We start from the raw sequence: 18,958 nt of genomic DNA on the forward strand, positions 1-18,958 counted from the left end.
ATGAAAATCCACCTCAAATTTTGATAACTGCTGAGCTGAATAATTCTAGGGCTCATCACAGTGTTCCAGGCAGTCACCCCTCTGCCTGTATTCAAAGATCTCATGGAAACCCTCCTGTGCCAATAGGTTCCCATCCTAACCTCTCCATTTATTTCCCCCTTATCTATCCTCAGTGTCTACAATTTTATTTATTTTTACTGTAAAACAGTCTGGATCATCTACTTACATGTGAGAATTATTTTATACATGTGGCTGTACTACGATTCCCTTTGAAATTAGGATCAGTATTATTTTGTTTTAATATTGATGGGACAGAAAACAGTAACATGACAGTGTGAAGTTATGGACTATGTTCATTGAGGCAGCTAATTGAAATCAATAGCTGATTTAGATATGGATATTTAAATGATGTAACACACTGAGCGAAGTATTTTGTGCCAATATATTGATTGTTTTAGAAAACAAATGGCAACTGTATTAAATATTGACACGAATGAGATATACAGGTTGAAAATCCCTGATCCGAAATGCTTGGGGCCGAGTGTATATCGGATTTCAGAATTTGGAATACACTGCACACGTGCGGTGCGCGTTGGGAACTGCCCATGTGCGGCGCGCGTTGGGAACTGCGCATGTGCGGCGCGCATTGGGAACTGCGCATGTGCAGCGCACGTTGGGAACTGCGCATGTGCAGCGCACGTTGGGAACTGCGCATGTGCAGCGCACGTTGGGAACTGCGCATGTGCGGCACGCTTTGGGAACTGCGCATCGCTCAGGAGCCTTGTGGAATTTCCCACTCGTGATGTCATGTGGCGCTCAAAAAAAAGTGCAGATTCAGAATTTTGGGGGTTTTGGGATGTCGGATAAGGGATGCTCAACCTGTATATTGTTAATTGAAAGCATTCACTTCAAATCATAGTCTAAAACAATTTTCTGGCTCACATGAAACAAAATAATACTAATATGGTATTAATAAAATCATTGGTTATGTCTGTATTTGTTAATATTTTTCAACTACAGCTGCACACAATAGGATCTCCTTAGATTCATGCACTCGAAACTTTAACATGTGGAGGAGATATGTGCTTTACAATGGCATTTATACTGCATTTGCCACCATACACAAAGTACCTATGCATCCATCGCCTGAACATAAAAGCCATGGTTAAGGTGAAATACATGAGGCCGGATTCTCCGTTGGCCAGCGGCAAAATCGGGAAACGTGATTGGGCGGAGAATCGGTTCTGACGCCGAAATCGCAGTGGCCGGCAATTTGACGTCAAGTCACAATTCTCCATCGCCTCGATAGCAGCATCAACGCGTTCCGGAACACACATACAGTAAACACCGCTTGCATATCATTAGTGAGCCCGACAGGTATTTTCCGGGGTCTCCGTGATTCTCTGCCATCGATGGGCCAAATTCCCAACGGCTCGCTTCACTTGTGCTTTTAAAAATCATGACACTGGTGTCATGAGGGAGAGGGAGGAGGTAGGACACAGAGAGAAGCACCACAGTTTTTGCAGCAGATTATATAATTTTGAACACCCGAGGAGGGAAACAGGGATATCCTGCTCCCCCTATCTATCAAGATATCTGAAACTCTGCTTGAAAACGCCTTTTTCAAGTTCTTGGTGATTGCTTGAGCTCCGTGTCTGTCTATGGCTGTTGCAAGTGTCTCATTTGCGAAGGATGAAGAGGAAGGTAGTCTTCAGCTGGATTTCTATGGAGGTGGGAAGAATCCACAGACATTTAAAAATGGCAGGCAAGGCCTGGATGAGAAGTTCCCCCTCCATTTTGACAGATCCCTTTTTTGCTAGCAGGGAGAAAGGGGGGAGACATGATTTACACAGGCAGGAAACCTAATTCATCAGAGCCATTTGAATTTTGTGCTTAGTTCTAACAGACACTATTTGGGCTGGTCCAAGGTTCTGAACACATAATGAGGGAGTAAAAACTTGGTAGAGCAGATACAAATGCTCCTGAAAGACAGTTAAGTTTTGTTTACATGTTGTGGTCTGAAGTTTTTTTAATCAACTGCTAAAATAGCACCATCTGCTGGATTGCTTTTAGAATCATAGAATCCCAACAGTGCAGAAGAAGATCATTCAGCTCATTGAGTCTGCACCAACCCTCCGAAAGGGCACCCTATCTAGGTCCACACCCCTGCCCTATCCCGGTAACCTGACCCAACCTGTACATCTCTGGACACTAAGGGGCAATTTTAGCATGTCCAATTCGCTTAACCTGCACATCTTTGGACTGTGGGAGGAAACCGGAGCACCCGGAGGAAACTCACGCAGACATGGGGAGAAAGTACAAACTCCACGCAGACAGTCACCCAAGGCTGGAATTGAACCCAGGTTTCTGGCGCTGTGAGGCAGCAGTGCTAACCACTGTGCCACCATGCCTGGCTATCCATCTTATGTTGTTTTTTTAAAAAATTACCATCAGTTCATACAGTTTCATAGACATTTTTTGTTGACATTTCCTCAGGACTATTATTATGTTGTGATGAATGCTTAGCTAAAAATCTAGTTTTCACTGCACAAAAGTTCTGAGTTCACAGTTTGATTGACAATTTTAAAGAGATTATTAAAGCTGTCTTTGATCTGGGGGCTGTGTGGTGCAACTACTGACCGAGCTGCCCAAGTCCTAAAGGACATAGCTATTGGTTTGCGACAGATGGTGAGGGAACCAACATGAGGGCAAAACCCACTTGATCTCATCCTGATCAATCTACTTGTCGCAGATGCATATTCTCTTGAATGCCTGTTTGAGGATTCCCAACAAATTAACATTGCTGCAGATCTTCCGATCTCAAAGGTACCCCAGGGGAGACCCCCCTGGAAGCGGCATCCAAGGAGTGCACAGGAATTGCCCGGGAGGTTTAAACTCCCAATGGGCAATTGTCCTACACCTGGAACCATCCGGTATTCTGATCTGAATCGGATAATTTGAATGGTTCCGATTGTCTTAGCAGAATATTCATCCAGAAAATGTTAAAAAGAACTAAGAGCACTTCTAATTCCTGGCTAACTATGGGTGCTGACCCCCCAAACATTCAGTGCACAGCATGATGCCACTTCTGTAAATTCACTAAATACTGGGCAGTAATTACTGGGGAGTGGATGACTTTCTCTACCATCACCACTGCCACCAACTACACCCTCTCACAACCAACCGGCCCCACACCAGCCCACCCTGCAGCTATAAAGCGCCGTGGGCAGATTGAAGAGGGGACGTGTGGGAAGGAAGGAAATCCCACCCTCAGGAGCTCCCAGCCAATCAAATTGTCCGGCAGCACCATCAGTCCCAGAGGCACCAATAGCATATTAGTGGGCACTGTCAGGGCTATAATGAGGAAGCAGAAAATGATGGATCCTGGATAGTTAAGTCCAGGGTCTTGGGTAGTTTAGGGAGTGTAGGAGAGGTTGGCGGAGTGGTTTTAAGGTAACAGGTGGGGAGGAAGAAAGGGGGAGCGGTTCAAACTGAAAGGGTCTGGCCCAGATCCACAAGGGGCAGCCCTTGAAGATAAAACTCTCCCCTTATTTCTCACCTTTTGAAAAATGTATTTTTAAAATTAAGCTGTCCTACTCCTGCCAGACGATCCGTTCCAACCCTTCGCTTGGTAGCAAGCCTAATTGAACCTTGATTATCTATTCAAATATAGCGGGTGAGCTCTCACTTTCAGCACCTGCTCCCATCCCCCATACTATGGGGGTGAGCTCGGGAGTGGGCAGTGTCATAATATACACCTGTATATCATGGTGCAGACACAAACTGATGGACACACAGTGGGACCAATCAACATACACAACACCACAGCCAATCACCAGTGAGAGCACACGCACTATAAAGACAGGGGACATCAGAGTTCCCGCTCATTCGAGTAGCAGCTAGCTAGAAGTACAGAGCTCACAGCCTGCAACACAGACATTCACCATGTGCTGAGTGCATCAACTGGTTAGGACAAGGCAAAGGTCTTTAGTTAAAGCTAGTATCATATTTACCCACAGTTCAAGTATGTTTAAATAGTTAACCTTTTAATAAAATAGTGTTGCACTACTTCAAGTGTTGGTGACCTGTATGTGATCCAGAACACCCAACACATCAGGCAGGAGGGTGGTGGGGTGGGCACCTGCCCTACTGTACATGCCTCCTCTGCTGAAAACACATCCAGTAGGGACATTTAAAATGTAGCCCACTATCTCTAAAGCTGCATTTCTAAATCAGTAACTTCCAAACAGAAAGGCTTCTTTACACTCACATTACTGTGGATTGGTTTCTCACCCACTGACTGTGTGATTTCGAGAACTCCTTGCTTGCTCTCTGTTCATTCTTTCACACTGATTGAATGTATGCCCCTCATTGGGGTGCTCTTTGCATTCTCACTTAACACTGAAAACGTTTATTTGTGCTCTTTTCAAAGGAGAAGGCTGCACATACATCTTACTGAAAAGGACAATACTGGCCACATACAACACCTCAACCAATAAGCCTTTCAAATAGTTAGTGTAGGTCATCAAGTAAGTGAAAAAGACAGATGACAAGTAGTATCTACCAAAAGGGGCTGTTATATCCTCCCTTCCTCTTCCTGTTCCTCCACTTCCTGATATACTTGATGGTCCTCTTCCTCATGTTCCTCAGCTTCTTGCATGATTGGGGTGGCGAGGACTATTCCCTGATAATGAACAAATTCTACAGCATGAAATATACTTAATTATTTGAAGGCGTGTTGCAGTTGCCATTGGTGGATTTTCATTGATAGTTCTGTGCAACGTAAGAACACAAGAAATAGGGGTAAGTTTAGATCTTTTGAGTGCTCACAACCGCTCTGTATTGAATAACATCATAACTAATCTGGTTCTGCCTTCAACGTCACTTTCCTTTTTAAAAAAAAACATTTAGAGTACCCAATTCATTTTTTCCAATTAAGGGGCAATTTAGCGTGGCCAATCCACCTACCCTGCACATCTTTTGGGTTGTGGGGGTGAAACCCATGCAAATACGGGGAGAATGTGCAAACGCCACACGGACAGTGACCCAGGGCCGAGATCGAACCTGGGACCCCAGCAGCAATGCTACTCACTGTGCCACCATGCCGCCCACTCAACGTCACTTTCCTGCCTGCCATTCCCCCATCTCCCGATAGCCCTTTACTCCCTTGTAGATCAAATGTCTGTCTAACTGTATATTCCCTACCTGCATTAGACCTTCCAAAATGCATTACCTCACATTTGTCCGGATTAATCTCCATCTGCCATCTCTCCGCCCAAGTCTCCAAACAATCTAAATCCTGCTGTATCCTCTGTCTGAATATATTCAATGATCTAGCCTCCTTCACTAGCTAAGCAGAGGATTCTGCAGATCAACAACTCTTGAAGAGAAAATTCCTTCTGATTGCCATCTTAAATGGGAGACCCCTCATTTTGAAACCCTGCCTCCTAGTTCAAGATTCCCTCAGAAAAGCATCGGGCGGTATTTACCGGCTGTTCACGCCGGCAGGAATTCTGGTCCCATGCCAGCGCACAGGTTTCCCGGCGATGAAGGGTGCTATCAATGGGAAATCCTACTGACAATGGCAGGACCGGTAGATCCTATTGGCGGGCTGTCTCCCCCGCCAAAACACAGGCAGCGGTGTGGTCTGCCCTATAATTCAGCATCTGTCAAACCCCCTCAGTATCTTATATTTTCAATAATAACACCTCGCATTCTTCTAAACTCCAATGGAGTGCAGCAGGAGACCATTTGGCCCATCGTGTCTGCACTAACTCTCTAAATGAGCATCATGACTTCGTGCCATTGTTATGGGCCAGGGCTTAGAAACTCCAAAGTATATTATGAAGTCCACCTGACCAACAACCTTTATGTTGAATTCGGCTAGGATGAGTTCAAAAGCCTTCCCTGCAGGTATGATTCATCAGTCTTCCTACACACTTTAATCAAAACAAGCTTTATTCTAAGAACTTAGTGAACATATATATATATATAAATATATATATATATATATATAAACACAGCAAGGGTTTTTATCAATTACAAACATAAAGACACCAGACAGCTACAGTAATCTATGTATAAGACTTAATAAATTCCCCCTTAACTGTTCCAATTCAAAAACAAAATCCAAGAAACCAAAAAAAAACTTTTAAAGGGCGTGGCCCAGCACTCTGCATTCTCATTTGAATGAGACTGGCTTTTCCTGAGATTCTGACCCTGTCTCACCAGCAGGTATAAAAGCCTTCTGGAAACCAAACTATATATTTTAAGTTACCAAAGCAGGTAACTATAATCAATGGGTTTTTTACTGGAACACTCTTAAAAATGAAAACATAGAAAGACAGGAAAAAAAACACTTCTTTCTCCCTGAGTCCACAGCAGTCAAATTGAAAATGAAACTGAACAAACTTCACAGCTACAGCTCAGCTCCACGCACAAAATGACATCACTGAAGCCGTGTGATAAGACAAAAACCTTTCATAAAGGGACATTCCCATGACTCCCTTTCCTTTTCCCTGTACCCCTACACATTGCACATTGTTTCCATTCAAGTAATCATCTAATATGCTCTTGAATTCCTCAATTGAACCTGCCTCCAACACACTTCCATTTCCGACCCGAACCACTCACTGAGAATTTTTTTTTTTCCCACATCACATTTGCTTCTTTTGAAAATCATTTTAAATCTGTGCCCTCTTGTTCTTGATCCCTTTACGAGTAGGAACAGTTTCTTCCTATCTGCTCTGTCCAGGCCCCTCATGATTTTGAATGTCTCTGTCAAATCTCCTCTTAGTCTTCTTCGCTCGAAGGAGAATATTCCCAACCTCTCCAATCTATCCTCATAACTGAAGTTTCTCATCCCTGGAACCATTCTTGTAAACCTCTTATGTACTCTCACCGATGGTGTTCACATTCTTCCTAAGGTGTACACAATATTCCAGCTGAGATCTAACGTCTTGTATAAGTTCAGCATAACCTCCTCGATCATGTACTCTGAGCCCATATAAATAAAGTGCAGCATACTATTTGCTTTATTAACTGCTCTCTCCACCTGTCCTGTCACCTTCAATGATCTATGCACATATGCGTCCAGATCCCTCTGCTTTTGCACCCATTAAGAATTTTAACCTTTATTTTATTATGTCTCTCCATATTTCTCCTACCAAAATGCATCACCTCAACTTCTCCGCATTGAACTTCATCTGCCACCTATTTGCCCACTGCACAAACTTGTCTATGTCTTTTTGAGGTTCTACACGGTCCTTCTCACAATTTACAATACTTCCAAGTTTTGTATCATTTGCAAACTTTGAAATTGTCCCATATATACAAAGATCTACATCAGGAAAGGCAAGGGCCCCAATAACATCTCAACAAATCTTCCTCCAGCCCGAAAAATACCCATTGACCATTACTCTCTGCTTCCTATTAAACAGCCAATTTTCATAGAATTTACAGTGCAGAAGTAGACTCTTCAGCCCATGGAGTCTGCACCGGCACTTGGAAAGAGCACTCCACTTAAGCCCACACATCCACCCTATTCCCGTAACCCAGTAACCCCACCTACCCTTTTTAGACACGAAGGGCAATTTATCATGGCCAATCCAATCCACCTAAACTGCACATCTTTGGACTGTGGGAGGAAACTGGAACACCCGGGGGAAACCCACGCACACACGGGGAGAACGTGCAGACTCTGCACAGTCAGTGACCCAAGCCGGGAATCGATCCTGGGACCCTGGAGCTGTGAAGCACTTGTGCTAACCACTATGCTACCATGCTGCCCATGTTGATAGTGTCCTTTTTATTCCATAAGCATAACTTGTCTCACAAGTCTGGCACCACACCGGAGTTTAAGAGGATTATGGTTAGTGACCTTGCAATTTCCACTCTCGTCAATATCCTTGGATGCATCTCATCCGATCCCAGTGCCTTGTCAAACTTAAGTACTAACAGTCTATTCAACACTTTCTCTTTATCAATTTTGAACTCTTCTAGGGATAGAATTTCCTCATCTGTCACATATACTGGGTAGCACCTACCTCCTTGGTAAAATGAATGCAAGATATGAATTTAATAACTCAGCCATGCCCCCAGCCTCCATGTGTAAAATCCCCTTTTAGGTCCCTAATCGGCCCTACTCCTCCTTTTATCCATCTTTTACTATTTATATGTCTGTGGAAGCATTTATCCAAATTGGAACTATGTCCCATAACAAGCACATTTAACCATGTGTTTCCCGGTACTCACAGCGCTGAGAAACACAACGCTATCTACCTGACTCCGGTTAGACTTGGGGCCTAAGTGGGGAATCACCCTCCTTCATGCTGGAGTGACTTTGAAGTGTTCAGCTGGAAATTGATAGAATTTAGCTCTCTTTGAAGTGGTTGATGTTTGTAAACATTGTGGTTAGAGCACTTGAGAGTTACTGAACCATGAAGATAAATGAAGCAAGGCTGCAGCTGTGTGTGTGTGTGTGTGTGTGTGTGTGTGAAAAAGCTGTCAATCACAGCCCAATGAGGTAAATGAATGAATGGTTTGCAGCTCAAGGATCTGAGGGGTTTAAACACAGGTCATTGCTTTCTCTTTCCGGAATTGACACATGATGCTTCCTCTGTCTGAGCCAGTAAGTGCATGCCCAGGTGAGTGTTACAACACTAACGTGTTTTACTTCCTTGGTCTGGACTGCTCTCTAGCTTCCAGACAAGAGTTATTTTTCTGGTGAACTTCCTGACAGGCTTCTCTTTCTGGAGGGTCTGTGGGGAGTCTCCCTATTTAGGGCTCTCTCTGGAGGGGTTGAGTCACCCCCCGTACTTGGGGGAAGAGGGTGGGGGGGGGGGGGTGGGGGGAGACCCAGAAAATACAGGTGTTGGGGGCTGAGTTGTGATGGGGGGGGGGGTTGGGGATTCGGGGCTGAATAACAATGGGGTACGGATGGACAGCTGCGGGTTCTCGCTATCAGATCGTCTGCACTAAATGGCCCTCGGGAAGCTCTCGTAATCCTCACCATGCATAAATTTGCATGGCGAAGGATAGTGAATTGCTTCCTGATCTGTGCTTCCAGCAATTCACCTCCGGCGGGAGAATATAATCTCCAAAGTGGAGAATTTTGTCCATTGTCTTCAGTCAACCTAGATGTGAAAAATGGGAAGTCATCCCTATCATCACTCCACTATCCATAACAGATTGGTGGCTCAGGGACAGGATGTGAAAGATTTGATTAAACGACTGAGTTGGAAATGGGGGTAAATCAACCACTGAAATTATTAAAAAGAGTCACCTGACTTCTTAACTCAATTTTGTTTTCAAGTCCCTTTTGAGTTTTGTTATATATTTTTTGTTAGCGCAAAGAGAAAAAGAAGTAGATGCGCTATGCTTTAAGTTCGTAAAAACATAGTCCAGGGTTCATTAAGAGATGTTGGGCACGATTCAGCGATTGCGTTGCACCTGGCGTAGAGCCGGGAACACCGGGTGAATCCCGGGAGAGCTCCAAATCAGGCTGCGCGCCAGACCAATTGCGAGTCAACCGACTCGCTCTGCCCGGCGTGATCTGGATCTCGCCCTTGCTGGGTTAATTGTTGTTTTGAAATCCCCACATATTCTTACGGAACCATTCCATCTTTAGCACAGGAATTATTCTTTTTAATGTATTTTATTCCAAATTTATTCAAACAGTTACAAAACTTAAATAATCCAGGAGCATGCTCCCCAACTCATAATTTTACAGTCTGTACACGTTTTTTTTCCCATTTTCAACCCTGCCCCCCTCTCCCTGTCCCCTTCCGACAAGCACCTCCTCGAACATGTTAGCACTGGAATGATTGGTGTTGCCCAATCACTGGTGGTAACAGGCTCAATGACTCCTATCTCAATTAGATCATAGAATTTACAGTGCAGAAGGAGGCCATTTGGCCCATCGAGTCTGCACCGGCCCTTGGAAAGAGCACCTTACTTAAACCCACGCCTCCACCCTATCCCCGTAACCCAGTAACCCCACCTAACCTTTTTGGACAGTAAGGGCAATTTAGCAATCCACCCAACCTGCACATCTTTGGACTGTGGGAGGAAACCGGAGCACCCGGAGGAAACCCACGCAGACACGGGAGAACCTCTCAAGTTCTTCTTCCACTTTTGGTCAGATGGCAAAGGGTACGGTATTTAAGACACTTAGGCACACTGGCTGCCTTGATCTTTAGTTTCACTTCCACTTCAGTCATGGCTGCAAGTGATTCTCCAAAAATCTTTGCATACTTATTCAGAATTGCTTGTAGATTGTTCGCAGAATCAATGAGTTTGTCCACGACAGCCCAGTTGTTTTATTTTCCTCAACTTTGTTCTACCAAACAATGCTGGAAAGTTTCCTCGGACAATGTGGAGAGGCAACTCCACTTTTTGACCGTTATCTTCCACATTGAGAGATTGAATTCTTTAAGCAGACTTGATACATTGCCCCATGAAGAGTCTTTATTTCCATTATTTAACTGATAAACTTGCCCAGCAGACTGAGCTGTGTTTTCTTGGTACATGTATTTTGTGCTGATGAAGGGTGGTGTGACCAACATGCCTTGCTGATGTGTCCTACTTTACCATAATTATTGCATTTATTCTCTTTACTCCAACATTCTGCAGCTGAATGTCCCATTTGAGTACAGCGATGACACGGTAGATTTTTTTGCAAACCTGCTTTTAGTCTCCATCTTATCAACTTTTGCTTGGACTTCAATCAACAAAGCCTGTTTTGGTGCAAATTCCATTGAAGTAGCAATTTTCACAGAGGTTTTATAGGTTAATGCACCTTCAATCAACAGTTTCCTTTGGATGACTTAATTTATGAGACCACAAACCAGTTTGTATCGAAGTGTATCATCAAGTGTTCGACGAAATTCACAGTATTTGGCTAATTTACATAGTGTTGCTATGAATTGTGAAATGCTCTCCCCTTCCTCTTGCATATGACGATGGAAGCGGAATCATTCAGCTATCAGCAGCAGACGGAAAGAGAAATGTCCTTCTAAGGTTATCATTAACTTTTTGTAGGTCTTTTTTCCTGGTTTAGCTGGGGGACTAAGTTTTGTAACAATATATTTTTTTGCTCAATTGAGCTGAGGAAAGTCACAACAAGCAGGTTTCCTAGTGTTTGATTTGCTACAAAATACAGTTAAACCTTTCTGCATAAGAATTCCATATCTCATAATCCTCATCAAACCCGCCTATGGAGCCACTTTTTCCTGCTATTTTCCGGATCCCTGTTCCCCGATCTGTACTTCTTCAACCTTTCTCGCTTCTGTTTATTTTTTAAAAGCAAGCAATCGCCAAGTCCACAAGCAAACTAGTTCTTTCCTTGCTTGAACAATCAGTTTCTGAGCAATAGGTTGCAGAATTAGCAATCTTCTAGGTTCCCGTTCCCGTAGCCCATTACAGCGCCACGTGTAGTCTCTGCAGCTTCTACCCACTACAAGCAATAATTATGCCTAAACTTTGATTGTTTTGTTCAGAAGTTATGCTCCAGTGACTCTCAGTTGTGTCCTGATTGACTTTGAAAATCCTTATTTCACAGTAAAGGCTGTCATGAACGATTGATTGTTTCACCGATGCCTCTCTATGATCTGAGTGTTTTTTTTTAAAGTCCCACAAACTTGATGATTTTCAGCCCAAATGTCTACGATGGTTTTCTTCAGACCTCCAAATCTTCGTTGATGACTGTTTACGGCCCAAATCCTCGTCACCAGTTTTCTCTTCTGTTATATATTTGTTGTTGCCGCAAATGGAAAAAGTAGATGTGTCACGCTTTAAATTTGTAAAAACATAGTGCAGGGTTTATGAAGAGATGTTGCTTCCACCGGGTAACTCTCACAAAATCCCGCATAATGCTCCACTTACCTCTTACATGACATTTTATCTGCCAGGAGTGTTATTTGAATACATAACAAGTTTATCCTTCATAAGTCCATAGTGTGAGAGTGTGACAGCATGTTTGGTAAATCCATGCTGCAAAGCTCTCTTCATCTGATACCCACAAAATATTGAAGCTGTATAAAATAACATGTTGACTGGAGCGCATTGCCTTCAGAGCAGCAGCAGTTTGAGCATCCATGAAAAATGTTGATTACACTTAGAACCATGTAACTGAGGCAGATGTCCTTGAATTACTACATATTTCATGAAAAATTGTAGTGAAACTATTATCCATGCCTACAAACATATGACTCTTTTCCCCTAGCCAGACCCAGCAATATATTTTTAGCATATTTATGACTGTATGCTCAACAACAATTTTGTTATTTACAGATCATATGAGTGCTGAATTTTCTAGCAATACAGCTGAAAAAGAAACCAAACTTTGAAGCAGTTGTGGTCTGTTCCTCCGCTACCATCGGCTCTTGATCTTCCTAATCTCTGTATGCTGACTCGCTCAACAGCCTTACTTTCTAATTTAGCCTCTCACCTGATTGCTTACCTCCAAGAATTACTTGAGAGTTGCTGCATCTGAATTTCAAATTATCTTTGTGAATAAGCTAGCTATTAAAGGAAGCCTTAAGCTCTTAACATCTTAAACTGAATGGTCTAATGCGAATATTGGTTGTTCCAAGAGCCTACACATTCAGGCACAAAGATTGCTCCCTGCAGCCAGTTCACACCAGCCTACCAATCTCTCGGCTGTTTTTGGGTACTCCTCCAGTTTAGGTTTGTCCTGTTTCATCATAGAAGATTTTTTGTAATACATAAGCAATAGGAACAGGAGTAGGTTATTTGTTCTCCCGAACCTGCTCCGCCATTCAACTAGATCATGACTGATCTTCTAACTCAGTGCCGATTTCCTGCACTACCCCCACATCCCTTGTTATCTTTAATATCCATATATCTATCGCTCTCTGTCTTGAATATGCTTAAAGACTGAACAGCCATAGACCCCCTGGATAGTTAATTCCAAAGATTCACAACCTACTAAGTGAAATGGAGGGGATGGGCACAATGGAAATGTGGAGCTTGTTCAAGGAACAACTACTGCGTGTCATTGATAAGTATGTACCTGTCAGGCAGGGAGGAATTGGTCGAGCAAGGGAACCGTGGTTTACTAAGGCAGTCGAAACACTTGTGAAGAGGCAGAAGGAGGCTTATGTAAAGATGAGACATGAAGGACGCTCGAGAGTTACAAGTTGGCTAGGAAGGACCTAAAGAGAGAGCTAAGAAGAGCCAGGAGGGGACATGAGAAGTCTTTGGCAGGTAGGATCAAGGATAACCCTAAAGCTTTCTATAGATATGTCAGGAATAAAGGAATGACGAGGGTAAGAGTAGGGCCAGTCAAGGACAGTAGTGGGAAGTTGTGCTTGGAGTCCGAGGAGATAGGAGAGGTGCTAAATGAATATTTTTCATCAGTATTCACACAGGAAAAAGACAATGTTGTCGAGGAGAATACTGAGATTCAGGCTACTGGACTAGAAGGGCTTGAGGTTCATAAGGAGGAGGTGTTAACAATTCTGGAAAGGGTGAAAATAGATAAGTCCCCTGGGCCGGATGGGATTTATCTAGGATTCTCTGGGAAGCTAGGGAGGAGATTGCTGAGCCTTTGGCTTTGATCTTTAAGTCATCTTTGTCAACAGGAATAGTGCCAGAAGACTGGAGGATAGCAAATGTTGTCTCCTTGGTCTAGAAGGGGAGTAGAGACAACCCCGGTAACTATAGACCAGTGAGCCTTACTGGGGCAAAATCTTGAGAAGGTTTATAAGAGATAGGGTGTATAATCACCTGGAAAGGAATAATTTGATTAGACATATTCAACACGGATTCGTGAAGAGTAGGTTGTGCCTCACAAACCTTATTGAGTTCTTTGAGAAGGTGAGCAAACAGGTGGATGAGGGTAAAGCAGTTGATGTGGTGTATATGGATTTCAGTAAAGCGTTTGATAAGGTTCCCCATGGTAAGCTACTGCAGAAAATACGGAAGCATGGGATTCAGGGAGATTTAGCAGTTTGGATCAGAAATTGGCTAGTTGGAAGAAGACAAAGGGTGGTGGTTGATGGGAAGTGTTCAGACTGGAGTCCAGTTACTAGTGGTGTACCACAAGGATCTGTTTTGGGGCCACTGCTATTTGTCATTTTTATAAATGACCTGGAGGAGGGTGTAGAAGGATGTGTGAGTAAGTTTGCAGATGACACTAAAGTCAGTAGAGTTGTGGACAGTGCGGAAGGATGTTACAAGTTACAGAGGGACATAGATAAGCTGCAGCGCTGGGCTGAGAGGTGGCAAGTGGAGTTTAATGCAGAAAAGTGTGAGGTGATTCATTTTGGAAGGAATAACAGGAAAACAGAGTACTGGGCTAATGGTAAGATTCTTGGCAGCGTGGATGAGCAGAGAGATCTCGGTGTCCATGTACATAGATCCCTGAAAGTTGCCACTCAGGTTGAGAGGGTTGTTAAGAAGGCGTACGGGACTTCCGGGTGCGGCGATGACCAGCTGAGTCGCACGTTTCGGCAGCTCCCGGTGGAACGGACTTTTGGGCTCTTAATAAGAGCCCCAACGGCAATTTTAACGGCTAAAAGTACTGTGCGGTGAATCAGAAGGGAATCCTCCCTGGATACGGATGAAAAAAGGAGAGGAAGGTGGCCAGATTGCGGTGGATCCTTTAGAGCAGCGGCAAGGAAGGCAAGCAAAAACCAAGATGGCGTCGGAAGGTGGCAGTTTAATATGGGGCCCTGAACAACACGAGTTTTTGAAACGCTGCGTGGAAGAACTCAAAAAGGAAATGAAGAAGGAGCTGTTGGCCCCGATATTACAGGCGATCGAAGGGCTAAAGGAGGAGCAAAAGGCTCAGGAGCGGGAGCTTCGGGTCGTGAAGGCAAAGGCTGCTGAGAATGATGACGACATACAGGGCCTGGTGGTGAAGACGGAGATGCACGAGGCACACCATAAACGATGTGTGGAAAGGCTGGAGGCGCTGGAGAACAACGCGAGGAGGAACAACCTAAGGATTCTTGGTCTTCCTGAAGGTGTGGAGGGAGCGGACGTCGGGGCATATGTGAGCACGATGCTGCACTCGTTAATGGGAGCGGAGGCTCCGGCGGGTCCGCTGGAGGTGGAGGGAGCATACCGAGTGATGGCGCGAGGACCGAGAGCAGGAGAAATTCCTAGAGCCATAGTGGTGAGATTCCTCCGTTTTAAGGATAGAGAGATGGTCCTTAGATGGGCAAAGAAAACTCGGAGCAGTAAGTGGGAGAACGCGGTGATCCACGTATACCAAGACTGGAGTGCGGAGGTGGCGAGAAGGAGGGCGAGCTTTAATCGGGCCAAGGCGGTGCTTCACAAAAAGAAGATAAAATTCGGAATGCTGCAACCGGCAAGATTGTGGGTCACATATCAAGGGAGGCACCACTACTTTGAGACGGCGGATGAGGCGTGGACTTTTATCGTGGAAGAAAAATTGGAATGAGCGGGTTATTAAAAAAAGAAAGTTTGAAACAAAGTGGTGGGGCGAGTATGGGGGGCGAAGAGGGGGTAAAAAGGGGGGAAAGAGGAGCCTTATGTTATTAATCCTGCGATGTGGTAACTCTTCTCTCTTCCACAGGAGGTGGTGGGGGAGGAAAGGAGGTGGAGGAGATGGGGCGTTGGCCATTGGGGGCGGAGCCAAGGGGGAAGCGAGGGCTCGGTTCCCGCGCTATGATAATCATGGCGGGAATAGGGAAGCAGGAAGGAGGGGGCGTCGCACGGTGCGAGCCGAGGTCACGGGGGGAAGCCGAGGTCGGCCAGAGTTTGCTGACTTCTGGGAGCAACATGGGGGGTGTAACTACGCTAGTGGGGGATCTAGCGGGGGGGGGGGGGGGGGTGGGAGGGGGAAATTATTGGGCTGCTGCTGCTGGGGAGAGGGGGGAGCTGGCATGGGGTGGGATGGGCGGGGGGGGCACCGCCTGGGGGGGACACAGCTGCGTGGGAACCGGGTGAGGAGCTGGAAAAAGGGGATGGCTAATCGACAAGGGGGGGGGGGTAAAAAGCCCCCCAACCCGGCTGATCACGTGGTTACTCTTTCCCCAGAACCATTTTCGGAATAAGAAAAATGGAGAGTCACGTAATGTGAGCGAGGGAGTGGTTGTGCCTTTGCGATCTCCGCTCTGTTCACCTTTTAATTTTTTAATTTATCCTGATGCACATTTCTTATTTGCTTTCTGTTGGGTTACCTGATATGTCCCTGGAGTTCCTGATTCCTGATTCCTTAAAACAGGAGAATCACTCCGGACTTTTTGAAAAAAGTCTGGAGTGATTCACGCCCGTTTTCTGGCGATTGTGGGGACATAGCCCCATTTTCGGAGAATCCCGGCCATCCTTTCTTTGGTTAAAGGTCTAAAACTGTACTATTATGGACCGGAAGGGGTTTAATTTAAACAGCCCTGATTTTGCCTCTCACCACCTATTCGTAAATAGAAAGGTGTTTTGATTTGCTTTCCCCTTTTATAAGAGGTGTTTGTTTCTCAACCCCTCAGTTTCGGTGTGATCCAATTTCTATTAATAACCCCATAGCATACTCATGATAGAGTGATTTCAGATGGTTAGTATATTTGCGCACATTAAAAACATGGGAGGGAACTGTTGTTGCATAATCCATGTGCATTCATACAATAAATAAGGGAGAGAGAAAGAAAGATTTAGAGGGAAAATACCAGAAAGAACTATTGTTTTACGTGAGTCCAGGATCTATAAATGCCCAATGATGAATTCCTTCAGAGGTCAGCAGGCTGAATTGATGCTGGACAATTCACTTTTCTAGTAGAGTTAACTTCCGTCATGAGATAGGCAAGTAGAGGTGAATTAGTCTCATAGGCGATGGTTCAGAAGTTCCAGTAGAAACAGTGCAGACGGGGACTAGGCATTCAAACCTGGACACACCTTCTGTCCGGAGCTGCTGCTCAGTAGATGGAAGATGGCAGACTGATTTGCAGTACAGCAAGACAGTATTACAAAGGGTATATATTTCTTCGTCTAGGTTCCTCAGATTGTTAATGTTCCAACCGTTAAGAATTTGAAAGGAAGTTTGAAGGCTCCTTTGTCCAAGCAGATGACTCGGTTCCAGTTGACCAGGCTTGGCTTATGAAAAAATGGCCTGTGTTATTGCCTTTGAATTTGGTCTCTGCAGTCCACAGGGGTCGTCAGCATTTCTTCAGAGATAATGAGGCACAAGTCTTTAGGATACTGCCCCACTAGCCCTTTTGTTTAGGGTCACTGCCAGACATAGATTGTCATTTTAAAAGGTCATTGTCCAGTTTTAAGATTTTAGAAATTAACCATGAGGATATATATATATATTTCATAAAAAATAGCGTGAAGTCTCAGTCCCATTACAGTATAGAACATAGAACATTACAGCGCAGTACAGGCCCTTCGGCCCTCGATGTTGCGCCGACCTGTGAAACCACTCTAAAGCCCATCTACACTATTCCCTTATCATCCATATGTCTATCCAATGACCATTTGAATGCCCTTAGTGTTGGCGAGTCCACTACTGTTGCAGGCAGGGCATTCCACACCCTTACTACTCTCTGATAGTGCGGTCTCACCAAAGCTCTCTACAATTACAGCAATACTTCTTTACTCCTGTACCCAAATCCATTGCAATAAAGGCCAACATACCTTCGAAGACTGCTCTGAAGAAGTCATATGGACTCGAAAGGTTAACACCATTTCTCTTTCCAGTGCTGCCAGACCTGATGAGTTTCCCCAGCATTTTCTGTCTTTATTTATTATACCATTTGCCTTTCTAATTGCTTGCTGCACCTGCATGTTAGCTTTCAGTGACTTCTTTAAGAGCATCTTAAATCTATGTACATTAAGTCAAGGAGGTGACAGACCATGAGATTAAAAATAGTGGTAGAATGCAATTCTGTGCATCAAGGACAGAGATCTGTTCTAAATCTATACCATTTGGCATGGGCAAGTGTAAGTGGAATGAAGGGCCAACAGCATTTGTAAGGCCTGCGACTGCAAAATCCAAGCCAATGAGATCTAACATTTTCAATTTTCCACATTTACAGATGCCAATGCATTTATCAGTCAATTTCAATTTATTTTTAGGTTGCGTATCATATTTTGTATTTGGTATGACATCTTGCATTTTTGTTAAATAAATATTGATGAAAAAAAAGTTTCTGATTTACAAGGCGTGTGGAAATGTGCACGTGCTTGTACAGTCCCATGCATGAGGTATAAACATCAGCCGTGGCAAATAGCTGCCATCATATCTGGAACTTTGGGTAGTGCATTTCTATTAAAGTCATACATTTGTTATTGTCATAACAGATCGATAATCTCTGTTGATGTAAAGAATTGATTTTTTAAAGCGTGTGTATACTGATAAGAGATTTAAATAAGTGTAAATCTTGACTTCCATTGTGCTACCCAAAGAAGTCGAGTAGTTAAAAACTATTTCCAATAACGAGCGAGGAACGGGGGTTTGGGAGCTAACAGAATGGCATTTGGATTTACAAACATTCATGAAGCATAGTAACAACTGAAAGTGCGGAGTTGGAACCAGTTATGATGAAAGATAACAGTTCTGAAAATGTCTACACAGATGCTGCCTGATGTGTATGCCCAGCATTTTCTGTCTTTTATTTCAAATTCGCAGTATTTTGCTTTTGGTAATATATATATTTTAGCATAAACACGGATCAGAGGTCCTCTGAATCTAAAAATAAATTAGTTACATTTATTCGATGCTGCAGGAAAATGCCACCCATCGCAGTTCCCCAACACAAACCCGTCCACCCACCCAATATGCACTGACAAACAAGTCGGACTAAATCTCATTTAAACACACACAGGGCCGATGATTATTTTCCACAGTTGTGGGAAAACACAGTTGCCATTCCAGAGTGAACCGAGTTTGCAGCTGACCCAGAAACAGTTCCCGTTACCTTTACCCTGTGACCTAACGAGGACGTGGGTACGAAGCGCGGCTGTGGATTGTAGC

General features: G+C 44.1%; 1 long non-coding RNA gene across 1 annotated transcript; it reads right to left on the reverse strand.

The window, feature by feature from the left end:
- Positions 1-422: 422 nt before the first annotated feature.
- Positions 423-18,952, reverse strand: LOC140385510 (uncharacterized). Its single transcript, XR_011933393.1, has 3 exons — positions 18,903-18,952; positions 4,565-4,773; positions 423-1,816 (listed from the first exon to the last, which is right to left on the reverse strand). It is a non-coding gene; the product is annotated as an uncharacterized lncRNA (long non-coding RNA).
- Positions 18,953-18,958: the final 6 nt, after the last annotated feature.

The sequence above is a fragment of the Scyliorhinus torazame genome, chromosome 11 (genome assembly GCF_047496885.1).
Source record: "Scyliorhinus torazame isolate Kashiwa2021f chromosome 11, sScyTor2.1, whole genome shotgun sequence".
NCBI lineage: Eukaryota > Metazoa > Chordata > Chondrichthyes > Carcharhiniformes > Scyliorhinidae > Scyliorhinus > Scyliorhinus torazame.